Below are 12,712 nucleotides of genomic sequence, written 5' to 3'. Positions count from 1 at the left end.
TCCACCATAGCCAAACTATGGAAAGAATCTAGATGAATGGATCAAGAAGAGGTGGTATATATACACAATGGAATACTATGCAGCCATCAAAAGAAATGAAATCTTGCCATTTGCAACAACGTGGATGGAACTAGAGGGTATCATGCTTAGTGAAATAAGTCAAGCAGAGAAAGACAACTATCATATGATCTCCCTGATATGAGCAAGTGGTGATCAACATGGGGGGTAGGAAAAGAATAAATGAAAGAAGATGGGATTGGGAGGGAGACAAACCATAAGTGACTCTTAATCTCACAAAACAAACTGAGGGTTGCTGGGGGGAGGGGGTTTGGGAGAAGAGGGTGGTGTTATGGACATTGGGGAGGGTATGTGCTATGGTGAGTGCTGTGAAGTGTGTAAACCTGGTGATTCACAGACCTGTACCCCTGGGGATAGAAATATATTATATATTTATTAAAAAATAAAAAATTTTACAAAAGTGATCATTTATTCTTTTTTTAAATTTATTTTTATTAACATATAATGCACTATTTGCCCCAGGGTACAAGTCTATGAATCATCAGACTTATACATTTCACAGCACTCACCATAGTCCATACCCTCCCCAACATCCATAACCCAGCCACCCTATCCCTCCCACACAGCTCCTCCGCAACCCTCAGTTTGTTTTGTGAAATTAAGAGTCACTTATGGTTTGTCTCCATCCCAATCCCATTTTATTTCATTTTTTTCCTTCCCTACCTCCCACAGCCCCACTCTGCCTCTCAAATTCCTCACGTTGAGCACTTTTTCATGTGTGTGTTGGCCATCTGGATGTCTTCTTTGCAGAAATGTCTGTTCATGTCTTCTGCCCATTTCTTGATTGGATTATTTGTTATTTGGGTGTTGAGTTTGAAAAGTTCTTTATAGATTTTGGGTACTAACCCTTTATCTGATATGTCATTTGTGAATATCTCCTCCCATTCTGTCAGTTGTCATTTGGTTTTGTTGACTGTTTCCTTTGCTGTGCAAAAACTTTTGATCTTGATGAAGTCCCAATAGTTCATTTTTGCCCTTGCTTCCCTTGTCTTTTGTGATGTTTCTAGGAAGAAGTTGTTGTGGCTGAGGTCAAAGAGGTTGCTATTTATGGTCTCCTCAAGGATTTTGATAGATTCCTGTCTCACATTGAGGTCTTTCATCCATCTTGAGTCTATTTTTGTGTGTGGTATAAAGAAATGATCCAGGTTCATTTTTCTGCATGTGGCTGTCCAATTTTCCCAACACCATTTGTTGAACAGACTTTTTTCCATTGGACTTTCTTTCCTGCTTTGTCAAAGATTAGTTGACCATAGAGTTGAGGGTCTATTTCTTGGCTTTATATTCTGTTCCATTGATCTATGTGTCTGTTTTTGTGCCAGTAGCATACTGGCTTGATGTTTGTAGCTTTCTAATAAAGCTTGACGTCTGGAATTGTGATGCCACCAATTTTGGCATCACATTTTGGTGGCATCATTCCTCCAAAACCAGACAACATTCCTCTGGCTATTCAAGGTCTTTTCTGGTTCCATATAAATTTTAGGATTACTTGTTCCATTTCTTTGAATAAAATTGATGGTATTTTGATAGGGGTTGCATTAAATGTATAGATTGCTTTAGATAGCATAGATGTTTTCACAATATTTGTTCTTCCAATCTATAGGCATGGAACGTTTGTCCATTTCTTTGTGTCTTCCTTAATTTCTTTCATGAGTACTGTAACTAGTTTTCTAGTTACAGGTTCTTTGCCTCTTTGGTTACAATTATTCCTAGGTATCTTGTGGTTTTGGGTGCAGTTGTAAGTGGGATCAACCCCTTAATTTCTCTTTCTTTTGCTTTATTGTTGCTGTATAGAAATGCACCTGATTTCTGTGCATTGGTTTTATATCCTGACACTTTACTGAATTCCTTTACAAGTTCTAGCAGTTTTGGAGTGGAGTCTTTTGGGTCTTCCACATAAAGTATCATATCATCTGGAAAGAGGTGGAGTTTGACTTCTTCTTTGCTGATTCAGATGCCTTTAATTTCTTTTAGTTGTCTTATTGCTGAGGCTTGGACTTCTAGTACTATGCTGAATAGCAGTGGTGATAATGGACCCCCCAGCCATGTTCCTGATCTTAGCAGAAAAGCTCTCAGTATTTCCCCATTGAGAATGATACTCGCTGTGGGTTTTTCATAGATGGCTTTGATGATATTGAGGAGTTATCCTCTATCCTTACACTTTGAAGAGCTTTGATCAAGAAAGGATGCTGTACTTTTTCAAATGCTTTTTCAGCATCTACTAAGAGTAACATATGGTTCTTGTTCTTTCTTTTGTTAATGTATTGTGTCACATTGATTGATTTGTGGATGTTGAACCAAACTTGCAGCCCTGGAATAAATCCTACTTGGTCATGAATAATCCTTTTAATGTACTGTTGGATCCTATTGACTGGTATTTTGGTGAGAATTTTTGCATCTGTGTTCATCAAGGATATTGGTCTGTAATTCTCCTTTTTGATTGGGTCTTTGTCTGGTTTTGGGATCAAGGTAATGCTGCCCCATAAAATGAGTTTGGAAGTTTTCCTTCCATTTTTATTTTTTGGAACAGTTTCAGAAGAATAGGTATTAATTCTTTAAATGTTTGGTAGAATTCCCCAGTGAAGCCATCTGGCCCTTGGCTCTTGTTTTTTGGGAGTTTTTTGATGACTTCTTCAATATCCTTATGGGTTATGAATCTATTTAAGTTTTCTGTTTCTTCCTGGTTCAGTTTTGGTAGTTTATATGTCTAGGAATGCATCCATTTCTTCCAGATTGTCAAATTTGCTGGTATATATTTGCTCATAATATGTTCTTATAATTGTTTTTCTTTGGTGTTGGTTGTGATCTCTCCTCTTTCATTCATGATTTTATTAATTTGGTTTTGTTCTCTTTTCTTTTTGATAAGTCTGGCCAGGGGTTTATCAATCTTATTAATTCTTTCAAAGAACCGGCTCCTAGTTTTGTTGATTTGTTCTACTGTTTTTCTGGTTTCTATTTCATTGATTTCTGTTCTGATCTTTAAGATTTCTCTTCTCCTGCTAGGTTTAGGCTTTCCTTGCTGTTCTTTCTCCAGCTCATTTAGGTGTAGGGTTAGGTTCTGTACTGGAGACCTTTCTTGTTTCTTGAGAAAGGCTTGTATCACTAGATACTTTCCTCTCAGGACCACCTTTGCTGTGTCCCAAAGACTTTGAACAGTTAATGTTTTCATTTTCATTTGTTTCCATGAATTTTTTCAATTCTTCTTTAATTTCTTGGTTGACCCAGTCATTCTTAGTAGGATGCTCTTTAGTCTCCATGTATTTAGTTCTTTCCAATTTTCCTCTTGTGACTGAGTTCTAGCTTCAGAGCATTGTGGCCTGAAAATATGCAGGGAATGATCCTAATCTTTTGGTATTGCTTGATACCTGATTTTTGACCCAGGATATGATCTATTCTGAAGAATGTTCTATGTGTACTAGAGAAGAATGTGTATACTCTTGCTTTGGGATAAAATGTTCTGAATATATCTGTGATGTCCATCTGGTCCAGTGTGTCATTTAAAGCCTTTATTTCCTTGTTGATCCTTTGCTTAGATGATCTGTCCATTTCAGGGAGAAGGATGTTAAAGTTTCATACTATTACTGTATCATTGTCAATGTGTTTCTTTGATTTTGTTATTAATTGGTTTATATAATTGGCTACTCCCATGTCAGGGCATTGGTATTTAAAATTGTTAGATATTCTTGTTGGACAAACCCTTTAAGTATGATATAGTGTCTTTTTTCATTTCTTCTTATACTCTTTGGCTTGAAATCTAATTTATCTGACATGAGGATTGCCACCCCAGCTCTCTTCTGATGTCCATTAGCATGGTAAATTGTTTTCCAACCCTCACTTTAAATCTGGAAGTTTCTTTTAGTTTAAAATGAGTTTTTTGTAGGCAGCATATCAATGGGTCTTGGTTTTTTGTTTTAGGTTTGTTTGTTTGTTTGTTTGTTTTTTATCCATTCTGATATCCTGTGTCTTTTGATTGGGGCATTTAGCCCATTTACATTCAGGGTAATTATTGAAAGATATGAATTTAGTGCCATTGTATTGCCTGTAAGGAGACTATTACTGTATATTGCCTCTGGTCCCTTCTGGTCTATTGCTTTTAGGCTCTCTCTTTGCTCAGAGGACTCCTTTCAGTATTTCCTGTAGGGCTAGTTTGGTCTTTGCAAATTCTTTTAATTTTTGTTTGTCCTGGAAACCTTTTATCTCTCTTTCTACTTTCAATGATAGCCTAGCTGGATTTAGTATTCTTGGCTACATATTTTTTTCTTTAGTGCTCTGAATATATCACGCCAGTCCTTTCTGGCCTGCCAGGTCCCTATGGATAAGTCTTCTGTCAATCTAATATTGTATTAGTAACCATTGTATATTATAGACCTCTTGTCATGAGCTACTTTCAGGATTTTCTCTTTGTCACTAAGACTTGTAAGTTTTACTATTAGATGATGGGGTGTGGACCTATTTTTACTGATTTTGAGGGGATTCTCTGTGCCTCCTAGATCAAAATAATAGGGAAATTCTCTATTATAATTTCCTCCAATATCTTCTGCCCCTCTTTCTCTCTCTTTTTCTAAGATCCCAATTATTCTAATATTGTTTTATGATATCACTCATCTCTCAAATTCTCCCCTCATGGTCCAGTATTTATTTGTGTCTCTTTTGCTCAGCTTCTTTATTCTCCATCATTTGGTCTTCTGTATCACTAATTCTCTCTTCTGCCTCATTTAACCTAACAGTAAGAGCCTCCATTTTTTATTGCATCTCATTAATAGCTTTTTAAATTTCAACTTGGTTGGATTTTAGTTCTTTTATTTCTCCATGAAAGGGTTTCTCTAATATCTTCCATGCCTTTTTCAAGCCCAGCTATCACCTTGAGGAATCATCATTCTGAGCTCTAGTTCTGACATATTACTAATGTCCATATTGATTAGGTCCCTAGCCCTTGGTACTGCCTCTTGTTCTTTTGTGTGTGTGTGGTGAGTTTTTCCACCTTGTCATTTTATCCAGATAAGAATATATGAATGAGAGAGCAAAATACTAAATGGGTGGCAAAGACCCCAGAAAACCAAATCAGAAGGGACGTGAAACTGGAGGAGGAGGAAAGGTGAATAGAACAGAGTCACCCACTTGATTCTGGGTGCATTCTGGTCTCTTAGAAGAAACTACCTCTCAAAATTTTAAAGAAAGGGAAACCTGCATATGTACAAAAATAAGGGTAAACACAATGAAGAGATGGAATATGCCTGTAAAGATGAAAATTTTAAAAAGATTCTAAAAAAGGAATTGATAAGTTGGTTGGGAAAAGAAAAAAAAAGAGGAGAACAGGCTGGAGCTATATTTAAGGTATATTTTGATCTAGTAAAAGAAATTATGTCCCAAAATTTTAAAGGCAAAAACCCTACATGTATACAAAAAATAAGGTTAAATACAATGAAGGAGTAAAGCATAACTATAACAATGAACATTTTAAAAGGTATTGATAAGATAAAATAGTTTAAAATGTTAAAAGAGGAAACAGGAAAAGTTAAAAAAATAGAATAAGAAAATATAAAATTAAAAAAAATTATCTTTGCAAGACTAAAGGATCATGGGGTTAAAGCCATGAATTCTATGTCTTGCTTTCCCCTAGCTCTGGAATTCTGCGGTTTCTGTTGATCGATAAACTTAGTCTTAACTAGAGGTTCTTGCTGATCTTCTGGAGGAGGGACCTGTTGAGGTGATTGTCTTTGCCTGAGGTGGAACTGCACTGTACTTGCCAGTGGCCAGGCTAAGTAATCTGCTCTGGTTCACCCTTGGGAGATTTTGTTCCCTGAATGCTTTCTGTAGAGCTTTGGAGGACAGTAATGAAAATGGCAGGCTCCCAGTCTCTGGCCCCAGAGGAGCTGAGAGCTGGAGGCCCCACTCCTCAGTGCACCCTCAGAAAAAAACAGTCAATCCCTCCCATCTCCCTGGTATCCAGCTGTAGTCTGTGCTCACCCAGCCTGTGACTGAGCATTTCTATCTCTGGTGTGCAGCCCCGTTTGGAGTCTCCAAACCCAACAGATTCCTGTTGTGCACTCCTGTGCCACTCCTCCCAGAGGAGTAAGGAGGGGGTATCTCCAGATCTGCCACTTGTGGGGTCCCTGCTCAAAGAGCAGTGGCCCAACTGTGCCTTGGATCATGGTTTAAGGTAACTTCGATCTGAGAGCCCTCCACCTCAGCTCCGTCTCTGTAGCTAGCTTTCCTGCTCCAATACCTGGCAGTTCTACTACAGTCAGCCACTCCCAATCTTTCTGTGTCCCCATGGATCCTGAGACCACACTGTCCCCATGATGACTCCACACTTTCTTAGCTTCTGGAGCGATGTTTTTCAGTGGAGCAGACTTCTGAAAGTTCTGATTTTGTGCTTTGCTGCTCCGCCACTTGCTGGGAGCTGACCCCTTCCCCCCATGGTCTATTTTCTTCTAGTGTCTTCAGATTCACTTCTTCACATGTCCTACCTTCCTGAAACTGGTTGATTTTCTGTCCCTAGAATTGCTGCTCTTCTTCTCTTCTATCTCCTATTGAGTTTGTAGGTGTTCAGAATGGTTAGATAACTATCTAGCTGAACTTCTGGGACCCAATGCTATTTCAGTTTCCTAATCCTCTTCCATCTTGCTTCCTCCTGAGTGTGATCATTTTTTCCTTATAAGCATCATAGATTTATAAGATTTTTGGGTTGTGAGACATTTAGTGACCATAAAGTCATGCATTATTATTACTGAAGACCGCACACTAAATTTAGAGAGATTATAACTTTAGAATAGAAGCAAATACTGATTACTGGTACATTCAAATTGAAACTTCTAACTGAGGGAAAAAAATCATTAATGTAGCAAAATCCAAGTCTTGAAAAAAGATTATCAATGTGAAGAGTATTCTAATGAAAATATCAGTTTGTTCCCATATTACTTGCTGATCCTTGAAAAATATAATCAATAGTATTAATCAAGAGCATTATCCTATTCACATAAATCCTGGTGTTTACCTAGTTGGTCTGCGCTGCAAACTCTTGACTGCACCTGAAAACTCACCTACAGAAGAGTCTGGGTCAGTTGAACAAAAAGTAACAGAGATCCTGCTCTTTGCCAAATATGAGACCAGGTACATGGCATGTTGCCATGAAGAGAAGAGAAATACACATAAGGAAGATAATTTTACTTTAATATGGTAAATAATAAGATAGTGGTATGTAAAGTTAGACATAAGTACCTTGAACTTAATGGCTAATTGCTGAGAAAGATGGCATTTGAGCTGAGACTTTTAGAATAAGCAACTATAGGTATATGAAAGAAATTAAAAATAACTGGTTGTTCTAGGGCTATGCTATGCACATCTGCTGCTAGGTCAGTGAGCTGTTGATACTGTTCTATGGTTAGATTAATTATAGAAACCGAGTATGAGTCTTTAAAAATTATTATAGCAATTTGATATCATTGCAACATTCTATTCATGTTATTATATTTTTTAGTATCATTTTGCTGCTGATTAGAAATTGAAAAAAAATGTATATCTGTCCTAATCGTTCATAGTTTGAGATGCACTGGCCTAAAGGATATAGTTAAAATTCAGAAATATTGGAAAACAGGGCTGAAGCAGTAGAGGACACCAGGTAGTGGGAGGTCTTGTTTTCCACAGTAAATGGGCAAGGACTGCAGAAAGCAAGAATAAAATATGTTTTCTACACAGAATAAAATGAGGTTCTTTCTTTCTTCATTAACACCATGTAGATATTTAATCATTTTGGTAGACCCCCTAATCCTGCAAACTTGGATGTAAAATATCCAGGAAATCAGTTCCAAATTTTAGAGGGGGGTTCTGTTCTGCAGTCATGCCTATGATCACTGTGTTTCTTCTAGAGCTATGCCATGCTCTAACATAAACTGGACCATCTGTCTATTGCAGATACTCTAGGAGGATATCAGAAATACTCTGTTTTATGATCTTTTCCATAGACTAAAGCTTGACATGGATCCTGTGGCCACTCACTGCTCTCCAAACCACTCTCCACCATGGCAGCCAGGGTTTGGTTTTCCTCCACGTGAGGCAGAAGTATGACTAACCATCCCTACCAAAGTACCTGCAGTCACCAACCATGCTATGAAGGAGCAGGGTGCAGGTTTTTACCCCTGGTACCAGGGCCTACCCCATCCAGATTCTTGGGAACTGTCAGTCCTGCCATCAACAACATGACAATATCTAACATTTGCCAGGTCAGACCACTTACCCTTTTCCACTTAGGCACAAAAGTCTCCATCTCCTGCTCCTTGTGGGACCAACAGAGAAAGTTGTTTCTGCGCTGCAAAGAAGCAAACCCCAAAGTCATAAAGAAAGCTCTGGCTCTCCTTCTCTCCTTGTGAAGAAGAAGTAGAGAGTTGGCTGTTCATGCTTCCCCCTGATAGCATCCAGCAGCAAAGCTTAAAAGATGCTAATAGGTATCTCCGTTTTTCACATTGTCACCCCAAGGAACAAACCTTGAACTGTGTCCCATTAATGATAGGGTAGAGTCAAGGACTTCAATCAGAAGAGGAATATGATGAGATTTGTGCTGAAGACACATCACCAAGTGTTTAATAAAGATTAATCCAAGAGGAATAAGACTGGAAGCAGAGCAGTTAAAAAAACTGCTGCAATATTGATTGCTTAGGTAAAGCTCAAGGGTTTCACCAGTTCTGCAGGTATAGTAGGGATGAAGATGAAGAGGCAGAATGGAATAGAGAAATGTCTGGAAGGTAAACGTCTCCAGAGGTCATGATTGATTGAATGTGGGCACTGGAGAATGAGGAAGATTAGGAATATAGATATATCCACATTTCCAACATGAGTGCCTGGGTGGACCATGGAAGTTACAGCAAAGATTAGAATTTTGAGAGGGAACAGGTTTGGCAGGCAGTACACATGTTCCAAGACCCCCAGTTGATAGTACTAAACCCTGTACATATATGTTTTTTCCTGTATATACACACCTACGATAGGGTTTAATTTACAAATAAGGCACAGGAAGAGATTAACAACAATAACTAATACTAAAATACGAGTTTTAAAAATAAACTGTAATAAAAGTTATGTGAATGAAGTTTTTCTCTCTCTCCAAATATCTTATTATACTGTACTCACCCTTCTTATGATGATGTGGGATGACAAAATGTCTGCTTGATGACATGAAGGTGACTGACATTGGTGTTGTGACGTAGCCTCAAGCTACTATTGACCTTCTGAACAATAGATGAGAAGGAGGATTAGCTGCTTCCAGACTGAGTTTGACTGCAAGTAGCTGAAATCATGAGAAACAAAGCCATGGATTGGGATGGGGGTGAGGTTACTGTAGTGTGTTTTGTTGACATGTTGAGTTTGGAAGTGCTTGTGAGATAGTCAAGTGATTCCACTGGGTGGAAAAAATTCAGCAAGTTATTAACACTTTTTTTTTTTTAAACACTTCTTAACAAGAAATGGCCCCTCCAGCATCTCTACTTCCTCCCTTTCTTGGAATCTAAACTTTCTTTTTCCACCCCCACAGGCTTAATCTTCAGCTTCTATGCTCCAGGGGTAAGAAGGGATATTCAATTTGTGGACGCAATCCTGACTTCCATTCCTGCTCTCCAGTCTGTGCCAGTCACCTGTCCCAATAAAGTGATGTCCAGATGACATGCAATAATTTTAGAGAATCACATAGAAGCCTGGGCCTCTCCCATCATTTGAGAAGTGAAAAAGCACATTCTTATATTTTACAGGAATATTCTTAGGAGATCGAGTTTTAGGAAGGACATTTGTGAGCAGTTATCCTGACAGCCTAGGCAGGTGGGTTCATGATGGCATGCCTTCGAGTTTAAAGTTGCCAGAGCCAACAGTTCTTATCCATGGAGACTTTCCTATTTTCTTGGTGTTCTTATATTACCTGACGTTTGTATTTATTGTTTTGTACTATGTTAATGCAGGGATAATTTGCAAGTGTATTATTAAATATTAGGTAGAAATCATGCCATGCCACTTTGTACATAAAGATACTTTATTTGTATTTTCATGTGTTACTTTTAATAAATATTTACTATATTCAACTCACTAAAAATAACATACTGTGACTGTGAAAATATCAATGATATTGTCTTCCCATAATTATGAATATTTTGGGGCTGATTATTTGAATATGAGAATTCACTAATGAAGGCATCTATAATAAGTGAGAAAGGAGCAAAAGATTCACAAATCAGACTCCATGAAAGAGAAGTCAGTTTAGCATTTATTTGGTCTTTCTATTTGTAATTCACACTGTGACAAGGATGTAAGGGGCATTTATGACACTCTGTACTGCATTCATTAAGATGACAACAGGATTGAGATTTTTCATAATCAATTTGGTTGACAGTATGTGCATTTTTTTTCTTTAATTTTTTTAGGAATGTAATGATTTGTTCTAGCAGTCACCATCAAATCCTGTTTGTAGAAACCAACACTTCATAAATATATAATTATGGTATTATTTTTCAGTGTATCACTTTACTAAAAATACTGTACAATTATAACTGCCCCTCCATCAAGAACAAATTCTTCTGCTGAAAGCTGACTGATCAACCTTGACCACTTCTTGGACACAAGGGATCAAAATGTCATGTTGGCTGAAGTTCTGTGGAAAGCCTTGGAACTAATAAGCTGCCAGTGGCAGACAGCTCTTTAAGTTAATGATTACCTAAATTGTTTTCACTGCTAAATTATCTTAGTGATGTGAGAGCAGTGTAGTGGGTAGATTCAAAGCTGTTTTTTAAAATTTCTTTTGTTGCACAGTATTTCAAAACTTCCAGCTTAAAGAATTGTATAATCATCTTGGTTTTAGGTTCCTGATGTCCGGACTATTTCTAATTAAGGACACACCAAGCAAGCATGTCTGTATTACTGAATGGTGTTCCTTTGTGTTTCTTTGAGAAGAGAGAAGGGGGATATGGGCATGGGAAAAAAGCAAGCAAGAAGGTAGAGAAAAAAGCAAGGCTATCCAATACATACACTTCCCTTGAGGGATGTTTTAACTATGATCACCTCTAACCTAGAAGCCTCTAAATGGAAAGAACAAAGGCTGGAGAAGGCCAACCACAGAACATTTGTCTCCAGAAGGAAAATACTCCTTCTGGACAGTGAAAACACCCCTAGAATGCTGTACTGAGCTGAGCTCCTCAGTGGAAGTCTTGTTACACAGAACGTACTGCAAAGAAGCAAACTTTCCTGCAGTTTAAATTACTACAAGTGATACGTTATTCTGGCTTCTAGAAAAACCATTTACTTGAATTTTCATGAGTATTATTGGAAGAGAGTTTATAAGGATCAGAAGAGGGAAAGCTTTTTGATGGTCATAAAAGGATGCAACTCGTTCTAGTTCAAGATTTTTCCACAAAGAATATGCTTTATACTAATAAATATAGCATTAAATCTTTAAAACAATCCAAGTGAAAAGAGGATTGAGGACTTGGCAGAGATATTAGTGGCATTTTGTAGCACTAATGTCTGCATTTTTATAAATCAACTTTAAACTTCTGTTGAAGTAGTGTATTTTGTTTTCAAACAGAATTATTATTAATCAGATGTTTTTTTAATTATCTGATTTAGATCTACTTTTTATGCCTGACTTATTATAATCTTTTTATTCTGATATACAGTTCAAATGTCACTGCAGCAATAGAAAGGCTGTAATTAGATCAAAGCTAAACCTTTTTATCTATTTATTCTGCATGAAAATATGAATATAATTTAAGTCTATCAATAGGCAAAACATAAACAAGAGCTAATTAACTGGCACTGTTGTCATCTGAGAATAAGCAGATGTTGTTGGCCAACACAGGGGCTGTGATCAGCTAGCAGAGAAAGACTTCTAAATTCCCCTTGCTGAGCTGAAATATTCCATTACACTTCTGACAAATCTATGTCTTATTTTTTGTCTACCTGCCATCATGAGGATCAACTTAGGACATCAACAAACCTTCATCAATGAACATGCTAGCCTCCCTTGATTTTCCTCTGTTGAGCCCTACTTGTGATTATTCAGAATTTTGTGGGGTTCTAAAAAGAAAACTGGATATGTCCTTTAAAACTTATGCTTTGGATGACACTAGTATCAAAAATATGAGACTGTTTATTATGACCCATATTCAAGATATCCATCATTGTGGTTAATTAAATAATAGTTATCCTGAGCTAAGAATTAATGGTGAATTATGCACAGATATTCCCTTAAAAATTTCCCCACCAACACAAACTAGGTTGCTCATGTTTTATTAAATGAGTATACTTTGTCATTGCTTCAGGGGGATGTGCCCTGCGGGTGGACCTGAATATATTTTCCTATTCTGGATATTTAAAAAAAAAAAAAAAACTGTTTTGGTAAATAATGGAAAAAAATCTATCATGTCCATCAATGTTACATTCCTGAACTTGAAGTCAGAATTCTACTGATGTGATCATGGACAATATTATTAGTTTCCTAACACCATATCCAAATTGACTACATGCCAGGCATTATGTTAAACAATTCACATTCATCATCTCAGTAAATCATCACAATAATGGTAAGAAATAAGTTCTAATATTATATTATTTTTTATTGTTGTTATCATCATAAACATAAACATAAGCATATCCATTTTAA

The 12,712-nt window shown here is 37.2% G+C and overlaps 1 protein-coding gene across 2 annotated transcripts in view; it reads left to right on the top strand.

The window, feature by feature from the left end:
• EMCN (endomucin) overlaps positions 1-10,150 on the top strand; it is a 108,648-nt gene extending 98,498 nt beyond the window's left edge. For both annotated transcript variants that reach the window (XM_004748172.3, XM_004748173.3), the window contains one exon: positions 9,602-10,150. The gene's annotated coding sequence lies outside the window, so the exon portion shown is untranslated. The remainder of the gene's footprint in view (positions 1-9,601) is intronic.
• The last annotated feature ends 2,562 nt before the right edge of the window (positions 10,151-12,712 follow it).

The sequence above is a fragment of the Mustela putorius genome, unplaced genomic scaffold (genome assembly GCF_011764305.1).
Source record: "Mustela putorius furo isolate JIRA1106 unplaced genomic scaffold, ASM1176430v1.1 tig00003871_pilon_pilon_pilon, whole genome shotgun sequence".
NCBI lineage: Eukaryota > Metazoa > Chordata > Mammalia > Carnivora > Mustelidae > Mustela > Mustela putorius.
The sequence above is the reverse complement of the archived record's forward strand: the minus strand, read 5'-3'. Positions and strand labels throughout refer to the sequence as shown.